This window comes from Triturus cristatus, chromosome 8, assembly GCF_964204655.1.
Source record: "Triturus cristatus chromosome 8, aTriCri1.1, whole genome shotgun sequence".
NCBI lineage: Eukaryota > Metazoa > Chordata > Amphibia > Caudata > Salamandridae > Triturus > Triturus cristatus.
Genome location: NC_140591.1, coordinates 1,097,072,956 through 1,097,093,324, shown reverse-complemented (window position 1 = coordinate 1,097,093,324; position 20,369 = coordinate 1,097,072,956). Strand labels below are relative to the sequence as shown.

Below are 20,369 nucleotides of genomic sequence, written 5' to 3'. Positions count from 1 at the left end.
CTTTGAATCTAAACTGAAATTAATATTATAAACGAGGAAAAACTGTTCAAAGCTGGGACGCCTACAGAGGTCCATTCCGACGCAGTTCAAAGCCGGCTGAATGATGATAAACGCGCTGTCCCTCAGGTGAAAAACCTTAAGGAAGAACAGCTCACTGTTACGAACTTAATTACCCCGCGAGACGTGTGCGCGCAGTTAAAAGAGAAGCGAGCCACAATCATTTTTGTCAAAGTGCTGAGCGGAAAATCCCTGTGGAGCCGGTGCCAAGCTTCTGAGCCGACCTCTCGAGGCTACAATTACAAAGGGGCCTCTGACAGCGGGTGCACCTTGGAGGTGGGACGCGCGTGGAGAGCGGAAAGCTGGCGTTCCATCGCGCCAGACGGGCCTCCAGGTGGCACGAGCGGGTTCCCAGAGGGCGCACGCCGCACGGCACCCGGGAGCGCGTGAGCATCACCGGGGACAGGGGAGGCAGCCAAAGGTGGGACGGAGAGAGGGGAGTCTTCGGGCGGAGCGTGGAGCGAGAGGGTGGCTGCCTGCCGGCGGCGGCGGCGCTCTGTGTGCAGCATGAAGTAGGGACCCGACGGCAACGACTGCAGCTCCGTCCGGTGCCGCTCTGGGGCGCGCGGACCTGGGCGCTGACTGACCCCCTCCCGGGCCGCGGGGCGGCGCTGTCCACTCTCCACCAGCTGGTCTGTTGGACGAGGTAAGTGGTCTATGTTTACATTTTTCTAGAGCGCCTACAAAGCCAACCACGTGTAGCTTCAGGGGTGTCATGCAGTGCTTTAAGCACGGTCTCTATTGGCACCAGTGCCTCCAATGGGCAGCATCTGGGTACCTGCACTTTTTTAAATGTATTTTTTTGCTGAAGTGGGCCAGTGTCCAAGATAAGCACAGGGGTGTACTGCTTTCCATGGGAGAATGCCAGCAATTCGCGTTAGAAGGCAGGAGTTGTACTATCAAAAGTACCTGTATTTGTTAATGTATATCTTTGTAGTTTATTGCCCTAAAGGGCCAATTTTTGTTATACACAATGTAGCGCTGTTTTGATTCATCAAGCAATAACGTCAGTATTATAAAATTGGACTTTAAGTCTGAACAATGTGTAGAACCGCATCAAAAGGCAAACAAAAACATCAGTGCAATTTCCACTTAACGTTATAGTTGCACTATTGCTTAAAACCGCGTTTCTCTGCTAATCATAGATGCGGGTGGTGAGACTGTTGGTATGGAAAAAATGCTTACCTTACTGTCTTTGGGAGTCGATGCTCTGTTTTTGAGACTGTGTGCTGTGATTGTGATGCACAAAGTTTTGTTGTTCTTAATATTGCATGCAGTGTGTTGTGAGCATGGAAGTGTGCATCCCAGAACAGCACGGAGACATCAGCCTGGAGCGTGTTTTTCTTCCTTCCACACAAACGCATGCCTTTCAGCCACAAATGGATTGATATATGTGTGTGCACGATTACATGTTGGTGGTATACTTAGCCAGGCTGCTGCATGCAGTAAGGGAGTGCAGGCCCGGGAACTGTTTCTGCAATGATGAGGGAATAGTGTTCAGGGTGTTGTGGCCCCATGACATTAATGTAGGTCCTTGCCGTGTTCCACTGACTTTTGCATTAAGGGGAAACCTTGGAACATAACTCGGGGCCTGTAGAGTGAATTAGAACCACTAGCTAATTACAATTATATTTTGCACGCCTTTCTCTCACACTACCTTCTCAATTGAACTGCCCAGTGCTCCCCAAGATAAGATAAGTGTACATCTCTGATCACTGACGCACTGCACCTACATCGTTCCCCCACTGGATCACAATAAATGTAACACGCTGCCACCAATGCACTCCTCCACCGTGTATCATGCTTCCCTTTTGAAAAAGTGCTTCTGCACCCCACAAATCTGGTATGAAGCGCTTTATACGTTTTACATTACACTACATTCGTGCAGAACACAAACGCCTGCAGAGACCAGCGGGTGCATGCGTGAAAACTACACTTCTCTGAAGTTAGTGGTGTCTGTTTTATGGACAAACCACTAACGGAATGTACACAACTTAGCTGAAAATCGTTCTGCTTCGCTGTATTATTATTCGCATTAGGCGTTAATGTTCACAAGGAAAATGGGTAAACGTGACTTTAGCAATGTCTTCTTGCAGGGCAGTGGTACTTGTCAGCTGAGAGATTTTCAGCATTGCAAACTGTTTTCCTGTGAGGAAAGAAATGCGTGTGTGTTTTTTATATAATGATGTGCAAGAGAGGGCTCAAATGATACTTTATATAAAATGTGCCTGAATATAACCCCCTCCCTCCACTCATCAACAGTAAGTTAGTGGCGTAGTAAGAGTGTCATGGGCCCTAATGAAACCAAGGAACATGCCCCACTGTCCCCCGCCCCACCAGCTACTTAGTAAAAGACAGCTATAACTTGAGAACAGTGGGCCGCTCATACACCTGGGCCCTAGTGCCATTGCACCTGCTGCACTATTAATAGCTATGCTCCTGGTCAAAGTATTGCAGTCGGTGCCACTCAATTTATTCTGCACCTGTAGCATATGTTGTGTGCACTGAGATTACATTTCACAATAATTCACTCCATATTGTTGACAATCCCCATCTCGGCATACCAGAAGCCTGAGATGGCCTGACGGGGAAGGGAATCTTTGGCCCACTGTTACATTTTGAAAGTTAAAGGTAGTAAGGGCACACACACACCTCAAAGAAAACTATAGACACAACATGGTAGAAACATCTTCAAGACCTTGGGACGAGCGATCCTAGTACATGTTGTAGCACGTATTATTCCTCAAATTTGTGGAGCACACAAAAATCTGTAAAAGAGTCCTGTGGGAGGACGATAACTGAGTAGATGTCTGGGATTAGGAAGTAGTCTTTTGGTTAAACTGTGAAACAGATTTTTTAAAAGATTTCCATAGACAATGTGATTTAGTGGGCAGGGAATCGAGAGACTTTAATTTTAGGCGTGGGATCCACACTTTGTCAAATTTTGGGATCCTGGGTGAGTCACTTTTTCAGTGTGGGCCTGAATTCTCCCATCTGCCCAAAGTAAGGAGACTAGAAACAAGTTCATTCCGATGTGTCCGCTTTCTATACGATGTGCTATTCACAATTGATGCCTGCTACATTTTTTATGTATGCGTACATGGAACAAACAGCACTATGCTTTTTCTTTTGTTTTGTCCACATCAAACATGTGTTTAGTTTTCTATGGTTATGCTATTGAATATGGATCTGATCCATGGTTGGAGTGCCGTCTACTGAAGAATATCGTGGTACAACAATATTAAGAATAAAATATCAAGGAGCAAAATATGAAAAGTTAAGTGCATATAGGGAAATATAGATTTACTATTCCTAACTCCACATCTACATATGTAATGTCAATTGATACTTGTATAGCGCACTACTCACCCGCAAGGGTCTCAAGGCGCTTGTACAAATACCGCTGTGGAACCCATCCTGGCTTTCCCTGTGAGGCATCCACTCCTGGGCACCCCAGGCATCCTTAGCGTTGTGGGGGCCATTGTGGAGATTAAGCAAGCTATTGCCCAGAGTGGGACTCCATGATTGGAATAGGCACCGAGGTGAGAATTATCAGGTCCGTGGAATTATTTTTGAGCCCAAGACCCGCCGAGGCGGGGAATTGAACCCTGGTCCCAGGCTAGACCTCTGCATCAGGGTCTGCCACTCTAACCATTGAGCCACACTTCTCCACATAGCTTGAAGATGTATATTGCAAAGGTTAACTTATGCAGAGTTTGGTATAGAAAAACTAGACGTACTCACCTGTCGATATTGTGTTCTTGATATCGTGTGCCATTGATATTCTGGTGTCGGTATTTGTTGCCTACACCATTTTCAACCACAGTAGTAGAAACGTTACATATGATGTTGACTATTCATAACCCTTCGTAAAACTGCTATCCATCAGCTTTCAGAACTTGCAGGCAAAGGATAGAGTAAAGCAAATATAGAGTAAAGCAAATATATTGCACCATATGTGTAGCTCCTCAAGCGTGTAATGAGGCCCTGAGCGCTTCGGGAGGATGAGTAAGGGACTACATCATTTGTTGTGTGTGGTTGGCAGAGTGTGGGAATACAGAGTGACCCATGTGGGTAAGGTAATGCCACATGTGAGGTCAAGAGTGAAGCTCAAGATGTGCAAACGTGTGGCTCCAAATTATCATGGACTGAAGCTATAAGGTGTCAGGCGTGTACAGACACATTTTAGTGTACTTACCCTCTTCGAATACGAGCCTACTCCGTTCATTATGCATGGTTGGTACTTTAGTGTAGGTATCATAAGCACATAGCAAGTTAATGGAAATGTTTTAGCAGTAAAAATGTGGAGCTACCAAGTATCTCTGTAAAAATCATGAAGTATTTTGATATCTACATGTGTATCGGGGCCAATTGAATTATCCAATTCTGCAGCTGTGGTGTTGGCCGCATAATTATTGTTTTGATGTATTTCCCAAAGAATCCATTATCTGCTCCATTATTCATAGGTTTTAACAAAAAAATATAGTTTCTGGCTCACACAGATCAAAAGTTACTAAAACATGGTAGCCTATGTTGCATGCAGTGGAAGGCCCTTCACTAAAATTGGCTGGCCACCCTTCGCTTGCTTATTGCTGTATTTGAGAGTTAAACTGGTTAAGCTATACTACGGAGGTGAAACCTGTGCCCCAACAGTGTTAAAGTGTAAAAATTAGAAAATAATGAAGTAATACTATCATAAAATGTGCCACAATATGCAGCATATTCTGTCTTTCTTGCCTCATAATGTACTCAACAATGCGGCATAATTTGGTTGCATCATTTCAATGGCCCTGATATGCGTACACAAAAACACACACACATTCTTATGCCTTTATTGCGTGTGGCCTGTAAAATGGGCAGCATACTCCTGGCCTGCAGAGGTACTGATACCGTGGGTAGATAACTCAGGGGGAGGAGAAAATCCAGCCATGATGGTCCACCAACAGATTTGGAATTACCGTGGGAATTGGGATTTCCGGGTCTGATACCACCAGTAATTCCTCATTTTTCCCCCAGACTTTCACACACACATTTTGATTGTTTTCAAAACCAAAAATCTATGTGTAAAAGCAATTAAAATAATGTAAAATTCCAAAGGTGCTGGTAACTGTGGTACCGGACCCCTTGGAATTAAGAGGCCACTCATACTGAGGAGCAATATATGCTAAAAGTTGCATAGTTATATGATACCCCAATCAATATACGGTTGCCTTTTCCTCTTTAAATACGCTCTGACACCTAGCTGGGTGGAGTTTGAGCTATATAAGACAATAACTGACTGAGTAGGATGGTCTCAATTTTCATCCCCCACACACATACCCCACCCCTCTCGCACACATATGGGCAGACACAAGAGGCGCCTCCTGAGCCCGTGCTGCAGAAGATGCGCTTTGAAGTGCAGCAGCAGGGATCAGCGCCTTGACTGCGAGCTGTGGACGCCGCCTCTGCCCACTGTCAGGGGATACCCCGGAGAGGTAACCATGCTGTTTCTTCCAGCACTGGGCATCAGTGCTTAGAAATGTGTTTTTGATCGCTCCTTAGGCTGTTGACCCGCTTCTCTCATCCCCCTGGTGTCCAGTGACTGCCAACGCTGCGGGCAGTGCTGGGCAAGAGACAAGTCAGGGCAGTCCAACAGAGAGGTTCCTTTGCCGCGTAATTGGTGCGGCTGCTGTCACTGTTTAGGTTACGCTGGTGGCTGTAGGTGGTGGGCACTGGCTCTCATGTTTGGGGACCGGGGATTCATTTTTCTAAAGCGGGAAAAACAGGAATGGGAGAAAGGAGAAGGAAAAGAAATATAGATCGATAGAAAAACAGTAAGAAAGGACAAAGCTAGGATGAAAAAGAAACTTCAAAGGCGAGATAAAGAAACCAGAATTGTAGGATTGTGAAATAAAGAGGTGGATTCAGAAGAAGGCTGTTTTGGTAATGGGTAGCGTCAGAACGGGATTTTAAGAATAACTTTGGGTCCTTGTACTTGAATGGTTTTTCTGTGTTTTTTTGTGTGGTTTATTAGTTTACAAATTAAACAATGGCTGCAGTTTATCAGACTTAACATCACTGAAGAGCGAGCATCTAACCCTGCCGACTATTCTCTAGTTTTAAGACAGCCCTCTTATGTAAACACTCCCTTCCCCCATGTCTTTTTATCTTAATCTTTAAAGCGTGTTTTGGGATCATGTGTCTTGCTTTTTACCCAGTGCTGTGCCGTTATCCACAACTGTGGTATCTGTACTCCTAGCCCTAAAAACTGTGCGCATTGCAGATTCATGAATATGTGTCCAAGGAATAAATGTGTTTAGTGGAATCTGTAAACAAATTGTGACTGGTTTGAAAATATTTTCCAAATACAGGCATGAACCATGACCATGCATGTCCTTTTGATGCAGACTTTGACCAAATAAAGACAATATATACATTTCCTCGAATTCTACATAGATTATTAATCTGAGTTCTTTTTTTACTAAAATCCTTAATCTTTTAATTTCTTACATTACACTTAAAAGGGGATAACTCGCATACTTTGGTAAACCGTGCCCTACAAAGGGACCTTTTTATATTAAAGTGCTATTAAAATATTGATTAATAAAGGGGCGTTTGTTCATGAGTGCTACAGTGTTTACAGTTACAGTAATCAGCTGCTTGAATGATTTGCCCAGGATTTCACAGTTTTGTCATGTCCGGATTAGTGCCCAGCCTCCAAGATCCAAATCCAGTTTTAACCCTGGTGCACACCTGTTATTTCAAGATTATACCCGTGTCAAAACCTGCGTTTACCTGTACAGTCTGACATGTAACTAAGAAGGTGTGACTAGCAAGATGGCTTGGTGATTTAGACGCTCGCTGCTGACATCTGTTGTTGGTTACAAGTCACGAATTTGAATCCAGCAAGGTCAAATCATCCTTCCATTCTTCCGAGGTCGGTAAATCAAGTACGAGTGAATTAGAGAAAAGTGATAGCCTTACTTACAGTGAGCAGAAACGACAGAAGTGAAGTATGAAGGACTCTAGACTGAAACAAGTTACTCTCCTCTGCACACATGTATGAAGATCCAGCCAGTCACATAGCAGGTCCGGTGACACCATCCTTGTGACATCCTGTAGCACAAGGCAAGCCCAGTGTGTGAAATAACATTTTCGCATTGCTTTCAAAGAATGTCACCAAACCACCTGTGCGCTGCCAGCAAGGGGGGCGCTCGTGCCACAACCCTTATAAGCAGAGGTTGAGACATAAAGGAAGTGGCATTATGCAACAGAACTCTTCAAATCCCAAAAGGTATTCAACAGTGCACGAGGCAGTACTTTTAAAACGGAAGGGTTTTTGTCGAAATAGAAGACACACTGAAAGGGGGCATGGCGGCTCAGAAGCAGTGCTTACTTTGTGCCGGTGCTTGCAGGTGGTGGGCGCCACACTCACTTTTTTTAAATCAAACTTATTTGAATTCCTTGGACTTTGACCCAGAGGAAGGGAGAGAAAGGCAGAAAAGGGAGATGGCAGAAACGAAAGCTAGGACAACAGTGGCAAAAAGATAAAGTAGGGACAGAAAATAACCTGCAAGAGTGAGGTAAGGGGGTATAGGGTGGTGGGAGCAAGAAACATGAGGTGGGTTGTACTACTGAAAATCGACAGCAGCAACTGTGATACAAGAATATCGGGCACAGATTATTAAGGGACAAAATATGGAAAAAGTAAGTACATATACAGGATAGATATAATCTTCTTAATTTCATATCTATATACCTTGAAGATATATGTACAGCATAGGTACATATATGTGAAGTAAGGTATATACAATCTAGACTTACCTCTTGATATTTTTTCCATATTCTGTCCTCAATTTTGTATCTCATTAATATTATGGTTTCGATATTCAAGTGGCATACTAGGAGATGAACCCTAGACTAGGAAGTCATGTTGTTGTCAGCCCTGGCATTCGGAAGCGGTCTGAAAATGAACAGAAAACCAAGGCTGTCAAAATGGGGCAACCAAGGCTAACTGTCCCAGGACCTGCTCTTTTCAGGGCCCGCACTCCAAATGGAAAATGTATTTCTACATCTCCAAAGTAAGCTTTGCCTGCTTTTGGGATATATTCAGATAATCTAGTTAATGGTAGCAGCCACTAGATGGTGCCAGAATGCATGTCACTTCCAAATGTTATCCCAGCCATTGTTTCTGTTTTGAAGGATGTTTTTATTGAGCCGACACAGTTTGTGACCCAGGCCCCACCCGGGTGTCCTTATCTGCAATTCTATGCGTTTCTAAACATTACATCCTTAAGTGTTATGCAATGTGTTCTGGGGTGCAGATGAACAGTCTCCTGCAGCACACAGTAGATGGGTCTCCAGCAGTTCCTGAAGGGCTGAGTCCACCACATAATTATCTGGATATCCATTGTGTATGTAAATAAGTTACATGTAGGTTCATTGTAAGCAGGGCTATTGCAATTACGCGGCAGGTGAGGATCACATTGTGCACCAGGGTTGCATATATTAGGCAAGCAGAAATGGCAAATTATGCAGCATAATGTGGCAAATATTATGATTGTATTACTTTATGATTTTTACTCCTATTAACACTTGATGGGCAAATGATTCACCTCATTAGTGCCGGTTTAACGCCCTAACAAAAGAATAAGGAACTGAAAGGTGACCAGTTAATCTTTTTAAAGCCCCCCCCCCCCCCCACTGCGTTGCAACATCTGTTGCTGCATTTTAGTAACCTTTCATTTGTTTGAGCTAGATTTTTTTTTTTTTTAATTAAAATCTGCAGATTATACAGCGGATTAGGGACTACGTGGCAAATGCAGGTAATCCATAACTATGCGGAAATCACAGCAGAATCGCATAATTCCAGTGGCCCTGACTTTATACAAATATATCTCTTTTAGATCCCACGGAATCTTCCCATGATCTATCCCTCTTTGACCTAAATTGGATACCTCTGCTTCAGCTTCCGTTATATAATGTCTCATTGACCCACTATATAGGGACCTCACTCCAAGCCAAATTCACTGGACGGTGGCCACTGTGGCCTGGTCCAGCTGTGAGTCCACTCAATGTTCCAAACAGGCCAACACCCTCCACAAAGGGTACACAAAAAACATGAGGACATATAGCACTGGTAAAATGATATTCACCGGTTTCTTATGTGCTCAGGATGATTGTGGTGGGCACCTAAGAGTTATTCCTGCTTACATTAGAAATACAAATGAGGTTCATTCAGAGCCACTGTTTTACAAGACTGGGCACTTCTGAACGGCAAGGAGCAGAGTGCTCCAGCGCGTGCATTATGCAGTTTAATCCCAGGGGGCGCTCTTGGTTTCCAGATCTCCAGTGCACGCGGCTCTGCGGTCTCTGAAACTGTTTTCCTGCTTAATTCAATTTCACGCTCTTGCCAAATGCCCATCCGTCTGGAAAACGATACAAGACTCCGGCTCTGTAGGCAGCTTTTCTGTGACCCGGCCCTGTGGGCTCAGTTCAGAAAGATTAGTGTATGAGTGGGTGTGACCTATTCATGTAGACTCTTTTCCTACTCACGAGATTCAGAAGTAGAGATGGAGTACTCCTGGATTATTGCTGGCCTACTCCTGGAATTCAGGAGTACTACAAGAGTGAGTCACAACAAAATCTTCGTAGATCGGGCCCTGTATTTTTGGGTGGTGGGGGCAGAGGTACCACTCCTGGTAATGCCTTAAACTGCAGGCCTACAGACTGACTCTATGTTTACAATGAGCAAAAGCAAAAATAACAGAGAAAAATCTGTAGAGGAATAGCAGATTAACAAGCTGCTGTGAGTAAGAGGTGTGAGGTCACAAAAGTACCAATACAATCGATTGCCAATAATTAAATGCTTATTAATAAGGACCAGTTCCAGCAAAAAATACTTCTGTTTAGACATTGAAAAATGTTGAACTAAGATTAAGGGTTTGATTAGGGAGAGTAGTAACAGAGGATGTGCCAAAAAAAGGCCGACTTTCGGCTGCACCTCTGGCGCTATATACACCTTGTTTAGAGGACCGTAAGTAGATTCCTACCTTCCACTACGTCCCAGAGTTAATGTCCCCAAACAGGCTCTACATAGCACTTTAGGGGGACTGGACCACCACGATAACTGGCAAGAGTTGATTCCGTGAACAACTTCCATGGAAATAGTGGAGAACATAAGGAAAGTGTCACTGACATGTTGGGAACTGCTCCAGTGTATGAGGGAGACCAGTATGTGGGCAAAATCTACCCACTGAAGTGTATCTCCACCAAAAATCTTCTTCCAGGGTGAATGCAGGCACTTTGGTGGAGAGATCTCAGCCACCTTCGCAAACTACTCAATAACCAACGGGTTTTCCATCTTGGCAGATGTTGTAAGTCCATCAGCGGGTCATACACAAAATATGCCAGCCAAACTCTAAATCAGGACGTAATCCTGCTGTTGGAATCTTCTCAGTGCCACTGGAGTTTTGTTTTTATTTGTATTGTATGGGTAATGGTGTGTTTGTGTGTGCATGGAAATATGTCTGTTTCTGTATGTCGTGTTTCTCTGATGGATCAGCATGCCTTTTGCACACAACAATAAACTGCGCTCTATATACATGTTTTTAATCCCAATGGCAAAACACTGATCGATTTCTCAACAATGAATGTAAAACACATTAAGGGACTCCTTGTTAGAGATACAGTGCCTTACTTATATTTGTCTTCCCTAAGAGAGTTGGCTATTTCCAGGATGTTGTTCTTCTGTATGTTTGTTCGTGTAGCATTAGTACATACTTCGACCAAGTCGCCTCCAGATGTTTATAATGGGCCATGATTGAGAGCTCCAGAGTGAGGCTGAAGGCAGTGTGGGTTTCTGATAGTGCCAGTCAGAGGGTCAAAAAGTGTTCACAGTACATGGTCATCCAACATGTGGCCTCGCTGTAGAGCGCACAAAATGGTGACGTATTCCAATTGCAATTGTGATTTTGTGCAAATGGGTGTGAAAGAGGTGCACAGTTGTCAAAATAATGATAAGGCAAAAGTGGAAGAAAATGCAGTGCTTACAGGTGAGTGGCTGTATTGTGTGCTTGTGGGGTGAGGAATTGAGTAGATGCAGGAAGTGCATTCAGGAGCGAGTGAAAAGATGGTGCTGAAGAGGAGAGATATGAGGTGTAAGATATGCAGATAGACGCAATGTGGAGTGAAAATGGCTGTACATTTCTAACATGAAGTGAACATAGAAGTGATTGAGACATTCCGAAGAACACTACTCCTTCCACAAGCCTTAGTAAAGTTTTATTCAGAATCTCATAATTTTAGAACTGAAATATCATCAATATTAGTCATTCACAACAAAATCCTTGTTACTCATTTATCTTATATAGATAACAACCATTGTCAAAGCCCATAGTCTTGGCTAATTTTAGGTGTATGTCAGTTCTTGTATTATATATCAGGATGCAGTTACAGAAAACTCAGAGTGGAACCAAACTACAGGTTGGGTATGGGAATCAGAGAAATCTAGTTTACATATTCAATTCTATAGGCCATGCCCTGTTTAGAGGCCCTCGCTCTCCCACACACCTTTTCAAACACATAAGGCCCTGACATGAAGACTTTCCTTTTCAGGTAATAATTCATGACTCCCTGATCTCCTTGTGGTTCTTTCTCCATTCTGCCCCTGCCTCTTCTCTGTACCCTCTGGATGCTTATCTAGAACCCGTGTGCTCTTTGAACTCCTGTGCAGTGTCATCTTAAGGATTTTGCCAGGGGCAAGACATATATTGGGACCTCTTTTCAGAAGAACTCAAGCTAATACTGAATTATACATTAAATATACAAACAATGAGTTGCCGAAATATGTTTTCACTGGGGCCTCAAAATCCTCAATTTGTCAGAGGATAGAGAATGACAGAATCCAAAGTAGAAGAAGGTAGAGAGAGGGAATGAGGTCGGGATAGAGAAACCGAGTTTATATAGAGAGGAAAATCACTTTCCTACAGGACCCATTAAAAGATGGGGGGCCATGGGCAATTGCCCATTTTGCCCATGCCTTAAAACGTCTCTACCTGCCTCGTCGTTTTGCCCCCGCTGTCAATACTACTGGCAAAAACTACAAAGAAGCATGCAGAGACACAACTTTTATCAAGTTCATTCTTTCATGAGCTTTCCCCTTGCTTCTTGGTTATTTCCCTCAGAAGCGAGACCTAAGACTATGCATTGCTGGTATACTTCTATGTTAGTGTGTGCAAGCGCTTGCATGTGCACGTTTACGTTCATGTGCGGTGTGTGCGAATGGGTTGCGATTTTGCATGTGTGCACACATGCATAATCATACATTAATATATTGCTGTATGTGCGTACCTCATGGCAGGGGCAAACATTATCTTTATTTTGAAAGATCATTAACAAGTGCTAAGATCACAGCTTGAGTGAGATAAGCAGCCCATTTCCTCACACAAACATGTTACTCTACCGTTGCCCTCAACTAGTGTAGATAATCGGGTGGATTTTCCAAGAACAATCATAAGAGTAATGACTCTGATGGTCTACAATGTAGGTGTCAAACGTAGCTCCAAGAGATCCGGATCCATGCTATGTTTTCAGGATAACCCCAGAGCATGTAATGGGTTGCATGCAGATTAACTTATGTAAATCTATCTGCTTAGCTATACTGTAAATTGGCATGGATCCTGGCCGACCGTGATCTGAATGGTTGCCGGCTCTTGCAGTTTGGCCGGTGCTTACAGGCCATTATCGCAGAGGTTTTGCAGCCACTGACTGCAGTTTGGTCAGGCTGTTTGTCCTTGCACATGCCAGACATAGAGAAGTGGACTTTTTGGTGTGAATGATGAGGATCTCCTTCAGCGTCCCTTTGCTGGTGATGACTTGACTGGTCCTTGAACGCAGACGGACAATACACCCGGAAGGGTCTTGCCTTACCCAGGGGTTACCCAGTTACATGAACTCTCTGTAGCCTCTGTGCAGCTGGCTGTTCATACATGTATTAAAGATAAATGATGTTGAACATGTGACTAGGCTGCACGTATTGTGGAATGAACGTAGGATGGGGTTCCATCAGACACTGGAAGCTTCTTGTGTTTGGCACAAGCCTTACTTTGTTGGTGGTGCTGCCGTCTGAAAAGGAAATATGACTTGGGAATAACGTCCCGCTTTTTCAACTCTGCTCAAAGTGTTGAACCATAAAGGTACTCATTGCGAGTGGCCTCCAAATTCTGATGGAATTATGAGCTCAGTGGTCTTCCCGCAGATCTGTTTCTCTTCTCATGGAGATTTCAGAGGCCAAAATCGCTATGGAAATCCAGGGATGGGTTGAGAATCACTAGGGGAATGGGACCCAGACTTACTACTCTGCCTGGTTATTTATCAAACCTAAGGGGATCCTCAGGGTCCAACTCGTAATGGCCCGGTTGTGGGGCGGGGGGACCAGGCCATTTTCAAAGACTCTCATAACAAGGGCCAAAGTGCCCATCATTGGTTGCTTATTAACTGCACATTGTGCCAGGAGTGCATTGGTTATCTGTATCACTTACACTCCCTGCCAAAGGCACAAAAGATTGCCAGGGTTGTCTTAAGCATTACAATCACACTGGTTATTTTTCATCTCTGCAAACTCCAACACCATGCTAGAGACCACAGATGCCTGTCTTCTCAGACCTAGAGTACCACACCCATCATTTGGTGTATGGCCTTTCTCCATTACGGCTCCTGAGACATGGAATTGACTCCCTCTAGACCTTAGAGGCTCAGCAATCGTCACAATATTTCCTCTGAGATACTTAGCCTCCAATGTGAGTAAGTTGTGTGAGTGCATAGAGAGAAGATTCTCAAACTTGATTTTAAAAAGTACAAAGCCAAAAATCAAAGGTAACTGTAATAGTATTTAAAATATTCTTTAAACCTACCCACTCTAAACAATAATTACCTCATGGGCTCATGCTTGATTTAGAAGCAGCAAATTGATAGGTGGCATCAGAGACATCCTATCAAATAACTATTGTAAGAATGGAGCTTAGCTTTTAACAAAGTAAGTCTCTATCAACACTCATGTTTGGGTCAGACCACGTGGAGAAGATCATTTCATCACTGAAGAAGAGCTTACTCTGTGTGAAATGAGTAAATAGAGAGGCACCTTGTCCTTTGGCTGGCCCAAGATCTTGGAACCTATTCTTCAACCACACAAAAGGCCATGCACCTGAAAATACTGTTTGGCTCTCAACTTTTACTAAACCACCCAATTCAACGTAGTTGCCATTCTCAAACTCTCAGTACTTCACAAAATTCAAGTGGAGGAAATCCATTGCCCAGGCTCTCATGGCCTACTTCAACATCTTGTCCAAAGGTCTCCCCAAGAAATTAGTTGCCAGACTGCAAAGATTACAAAACCAGGATTCCAGATTGTGCCCAGAATTAGAAAATTTAAGTCAGGCCTGAACTTTCTCCACTGGCTTCCAGTGAAAACCAAGACCAAATTCAAGGCTCTGTGTACTAACCGCAGAGCCTTCAGGGGCAAACGTTCAGACTATCTGGAGAAACTGGCTTTGCAGTAGGCTGATGCCAGGAACCTCCAATCATCCGCTACCCACCCGATCCACCAACGATTATCCAAGAGGCTGAAAAAAGGATGCAGATCTCTGCGAGCTTAGGGCCACAGCCTTTGAAACGCCTAAAACCCCTCTATGGGATCAAAACCCAACCATTTCTGATTCCGGAAACTCTTGAAGACCAAACTCTTCGGACGACTTTTCTCACTGCATGTGTATAAGAGTAACTCTCCATGAATATCAGTTACGAGCTCTGCCCCACTAATTGGGACCAAACTTCCATTGGTTCCACCGAACTTTGTATTCCTGTCTTTTCTAGTACCCTGAAGTAACTGAAAGGTCATAGGCAGCACTTTATAAAACGTATATTCTAAATGTATAATAAATATACAGCTGATTATTGTCATTGGTCTGCATTGCTGTTCTGGGCTCTGAAAAATGCAGAGTGGGAATATATTGAAAATCTTTGTATCCATCCCCTGGTTTCCTCCATCGTCCAGTCCTGTTTAAAACATATCAAAATAATCCCTTGACAATATTATTTTATCTGCAACCTGCACGTGTGCATAGGAAAGGGTTAAATAGGTGGCCCACTGTGCATGTTTCATGCCTACTTTTTTTGTGGGGCTTTAACCAGGTATGTCTTCTGATCTGGTGTGGAGATATGTAGGTTTCCAGAGGAAGAGGAGCTGGAGGTGGCCACATTCTATTGAGCAATTTTAAAATGTAGACATGGTAGCTACTTTTCTCATTGCATTTATTTCCGGTTTTGGAAATCATCAAATAATAATCACTCACTTGTGAGCCTGATGTACCTCTGTTCTCTCCCTTAATCATGTATTTCCCAATCGTGTTTCTCGAGGTGTCCTTAAGGCCACATTGTAGCTAATTGCACTGTGCTGGCAGACTGTTATTCAGAAAATTAAGGTCATTATTTTCTGTGATTCTTCAACTTTTCATTTGAGTCATTGCAGCACTCTTTTTTTCCCCCAATAGGTGTTTAAAAAGTTAGGTAGACCTTAACGGAAGATATTTTAGCAGACTAAGGGTCTGAATTTAGAGTTTGATGGAAGTGGTACTCTGTCACAGTATGTTACACAATGCAGCTTAGCACATTCCTGTTGGAAACGCATGCTAGACCTATTGCTGACTGTCACAAAGTACTCCCGCTTTTAGCCCCGAAGGCTGTCTATGGATGATATAGTATGAGGAAGTCTGTAAGGGATTACATTACTTCAAGTTAATAGCTATTCTGAGGCCAAGACAACCGCCCTCCTCTTTACTTGTATTTCCTTCCATTATGACGTCAAGAGGTGGCCGGTTTCAAGCCGTGCTGAAGGATACTCCGCCTTATGCTCTTCCGAGGATGATACAATGGATGCCATTGATTGTTGAATAAAAATACCTATTATTTAAGGGCCAGCAAATCGTTTATTCTGTGGCACGCTACGCAACAAGTCTCATGCAGGCAGGACTAGTATTTTGAAGATTGAACGGATTGCAGTTTTTGAAGACTAGGTTCCATGGGGACCTCTTTGGATATATCCAAATTTTGCAGTATTTCTGCCATGCTTTTTTCTCCACTAGTTGCTCCGTTAAATGTATTTTTAGGTTCTCACTACATTTTAAGATAAATTTTATGCCAGATCCAAATCTGACCTGTATTTCGCTATACATTTAACTCACATCTTAAAGTTGGCTTTGTTCTGCTCATTGCCGTTCAGCTAGATGTCATTCCACTGAGGTACTTCTTTTGAGTCGAACAGGTGCAATTCATATTCTTTCTATTCTGGATGACCAGACCATGAGTACCCCAATCATCCACTCCAAGGTTGTCTCTGAGATGCAGAAGTCTTTTTCCTGAGTACTTATTCTCTATTCTTCTGGGTTCCCTACAGAACAGTCACGAGTCACTCTTCCATTGATCTGTAATAGAGATCTTCTTTCTTTATAGTGTGCCATAGGGGTGATCGCTCCCTTGTTTACAGACCTAACAATGTGCACCTGGCCTATTACACTTTATATTTCTGATTAAGAAAACATCCAAAAAAGCACTGGCACATCCAATCGGTTTGATGTTGATTTGACATGCAATTCTGGCATGAGCACACCACACAAACCTGAAACACACTGACTTTGCCAATGCTTGTTTGCCCAGCAGCACTGGAGCGCAAGCACATATAAAACAAATCTGAAAATAATGACACTGCAGAAGATGAAGCAATACTTTTTTTCTGTAGAATCTAGTTTTCAGATCAGATGTTTTTGGCAGCTCTCACTTTAAACTCGCCGGACTGAGTTGAGATGTAAAATAGCTCTTCATGTATCCCACTGCAGTCTGATGGACAAGTCCAAAGAGCCAATAGGAAGACGGTGAGACTAAGATAATCCTGTGGGCTGATCCCAAATATGAGTAACAATGTTGCAGGCCAATAGCTGAAGGCTCCGGAGCAAACCACAGCAATTGCTTAAGGAGGCAGTCTTAACCCCCATTAATGTAAGCATAGAATACACCATGCTCCCTATGAATGGTGAACTTACCATAGACATCAAACCTAAAAAAGCGCTAAGAGAAATTGTTCCTTTTTGTGACCAGTGCAAAACTTTGCATGACATTATCATTCTCTGCATTTTTTTAAATCAAATTGTCAAATATTCTAATTACTGCTGCAGTCCGGGGATTGTGAGCTGTAAAAATCATTTGTAGGGCTGCAGCCACGGCCGCAGAGTTCATTTGACATGCCCCCAGGCTGTGTTGACAGTTTTTGGCAAGCGGAGTGTGGGATTTGATCTTATCACTGATAGGTTTTCCCTTCGGAATCAATGCTGTTCCTCTTCAGTGACCTTCTTAAGTGTTCGGGTCAAAACTAAAACCATTTATCACCCAGAGGCTTTGCATGTCTCTCTCACAGCAAGCATGAAAGGACTTATATTTCAGCCTCCTAAAGGTTTGGACTGATTTTCAGCAGAGCACCTATCGCTAGCGGTTCCTTGTGAGCTCATATGATAATCACCAGTTTGCATTTAATTACACCCTGCATTGGCTCGAGATGAAGAGCTCGACTTTTATTAAAGCCCCAAACAGAGGATAAATCTCTCCTGGAAGTAGGGGGTGTCGTCGGTTGCCTTGGTCAATAATTACCGAAGATTATCTGCTGCTTTTCGTTGCAAATCTGGACTTGATTAGGGCGCGCACGCAACTTACTGTGGAAGGTTGTATTTACTACAGAGAAACCTTGAAACAGTCTCTACATGGTGGGTTGGAGTAAAGATGTACTGATCCGAGCATTAATGAAGTAATCTGGCCCTTTGCCGCTGTTTGTATAGCATAGTAGAGATCAAATTGATAGGGTTCGAGCAAGAAAGATTTTGTTGTGAGTATGAGTGACTTGCACATGCAGCACTCCTGGCGTTGTCCTGGAATTCAAAAGCAAGCAAGAAGTACTACTAGAGTAAGCCTGGGTGAACTGAGCCTAAAAGGTTTACAGCGGTAGCGCCTAATTTATATTTGCGTGGCAAAGAGAATGTATTCCAATTACTGGTGTAAGGGTTCTCAGGAGCAGAATCAATCATCAGAAATCCTTTCACCAAAGAGACAGCACAGTGAAGGAAATTCCGCTGATGGATTCTGTCCAGATTTATCAAAGAATTCACTGTTACCACCAAGGTATGATTAACGCTCTGAGTCTGTGGATCTGGCTCCTACCTTTTGTATAATTTGCTATATGTACTTTTTGAAGATGGATGCAGATATGCACAATGTATGCGAAGACACATGTTCTGGTTTTTGGGTGTTCCAAGCATTTTTCGTGTATCTCCCCAATACTTGACCACCCCTTTTCCTTCACCCCAATCCTAAACCCACTACTGCAGAAAGTCCTTAATACTAGCAGATTTTACCCAGTGCTAAGTGGAATTTACTGTGAGTAAAATACACAAATCCCGGGAATCATGATTTGTAATCGCAAACAGCAAATGAGATGTTTTAGGCACCTTGCTTGAACATATACATCCAAACATTTCTGTGAAGCGGGCCGAAGCTGTTTACATAGGACTCCTGAAAAAGATATTTCAGTTTGGTATAAAGCCATTTATTGCATCTGTTGTGCCACTGCATTGTAAGTGGGACCTGTGGGAGAAAAAAGTAAAAGAATTCGGGTACAGATGTGGAGCCTGGTCATGATGCAGGAGGTGCACTGAGGAGCATGGGTCCCCACACTCGAGGTCACTGGACAGTGGTCAGATACACTGTGTTCATGCAGAGAAGGATGTGTGTGCTTCTGAAGTTCAGTTTGAAAAGGGGCTTCCTATGGGGTCCCAGGAGGTTAGGCGTTTGCCTGATTCTGGTCATGGGTGAGTTCCAGAAGAGGTGGGGAACTAACTTGTAGGATCAGCCTCCATGCCGGATCAGTTTATGCTGCAGAATGGATACTGGCATCACAGCTGAGGATCTGGTTGCTCAGTGGTTGCTCAGTCTTGTCTTATTGACTTGGTGATATAGATTCTAAAAGTAGAGCTTTGTATGTGATAATATATGTGATTATTTGACTTTGACCCAAAGACGAGAACACAGTTTGACCAAAGAAGCATGCAAAATGTACACTGAACGGAAGTGATATGCAAGGATACTAATGACTTTGCATTCTGGAGTTGCAGTGTGCTGGATATGGGATATGGCTATAACTGAACATATCTTACCATCAGCGGACTCGTTTTTAAATCTCTGCTACAAACACCTTTAGCTGTCTGTTGGCCAAACCTATTGTTTCCGTTACAGAAAGAGTTTAATTGGGAGCTGGGCTAAATTTTAGGCTTTCAGTACCTGTCCTGCAGAGTCAATAATTTCACTCAATTGTTTTTAAGTAAAAAGGGATATAATATCCCTGTACAAGATACAAATATCTTAAACTGAGGTCTGAACCATATGTGTTCCGCATTTCTTTTCTTCATGTAGAATCCCGGTCTGTTTTGACAGCACCCTTCCTTCCTCATGGCTTCCAGAGCCCTCTTCTCAATCTACACGTCCCCACTATCTCACCGGAGAGGGCTTGGTTATACATTGGACGTTCCGCAAGTTGAATATACAGACCTAGAAGGAATCAAATGTTTACATTTGTCACACAGACAATATGAGAAGAAGAGAAGCGTATTAGGAGCTGAGGGCTGCGACAGAATTCCATCTAAGATGACATAATTCCATAATGAAAGCAGGGTACCATCTTGCTGGTGACCCCCATGGACAAAATAGATTCGTGATTTCAACATAACCAATGACTACTGATAAGTCCCTATTTTGGTCAATTGTATGTTAATGAACCTCTTGAATATTCATTGTGGTAATTCTAAATGCTGGATTGGCTTCAGCTCTTGATTGTCCTCAGTGAATATCAATTGTCAACGGGAGGTATGAGTAAACAATCAACTGAGATTAAGATTAAAGAAGAGTTATAAACTGGTCATAATGCCAGGGAGCATGAATTCACCTGCTCTGGTGTGTTTTGTCCCCTTTTGCAGTCTGTGTCTCAGACAAGTCCAGACAGATCAGGTATTGACTGTTGGTCAGTATTTAGGCTTCGTTAAGACAGTTCTGACGTCCTTAGTTGTTTTGCAGAGTCGGGTTGCAGTATTCCCTTCATCTCACTGATATGTATAACATAGAAGTTGTAGAAGATGCTTTCTAGCCATGGAAAAGATCTAAAGATAGGATCACTCAGGGATGCTTCAGAAGCCAGCAACCAAATTGTGTACAAACATATAACGTGGGTCCCGGAAGAAAAATTG

At 43.2% G+C, this 20,369-nt stretch overlaps 1 protein-coding gene across 2 annotated transcripts in view; it reads left to right on the top strand.

Annotated features, from left to right (window-relative positions):
- The first annotated feature begins 314 nt into the window (after positions 1 to 314).
- The window catches only part of EDAR (ectodysplasin A receptor), a 353,642-nt gene continuing 333,587 nt past the window's right edge, over positions 315 to 20,369 (top strand). Inside the window, exon 1 of one of the 2 annotated variants that reach the window (XM_085622640.1) lies at positions 315 to 703. The gene's annotated coding sequence lies outside the window, so the exon portion shown is untranslated. Of the gene's footprint in view, positions 704 to 5,417; positions 5,532 to 20,369 lie in introns of those variants that run through there. The other variant, XM_085622641.1, reaches the window with a different exon arrangement.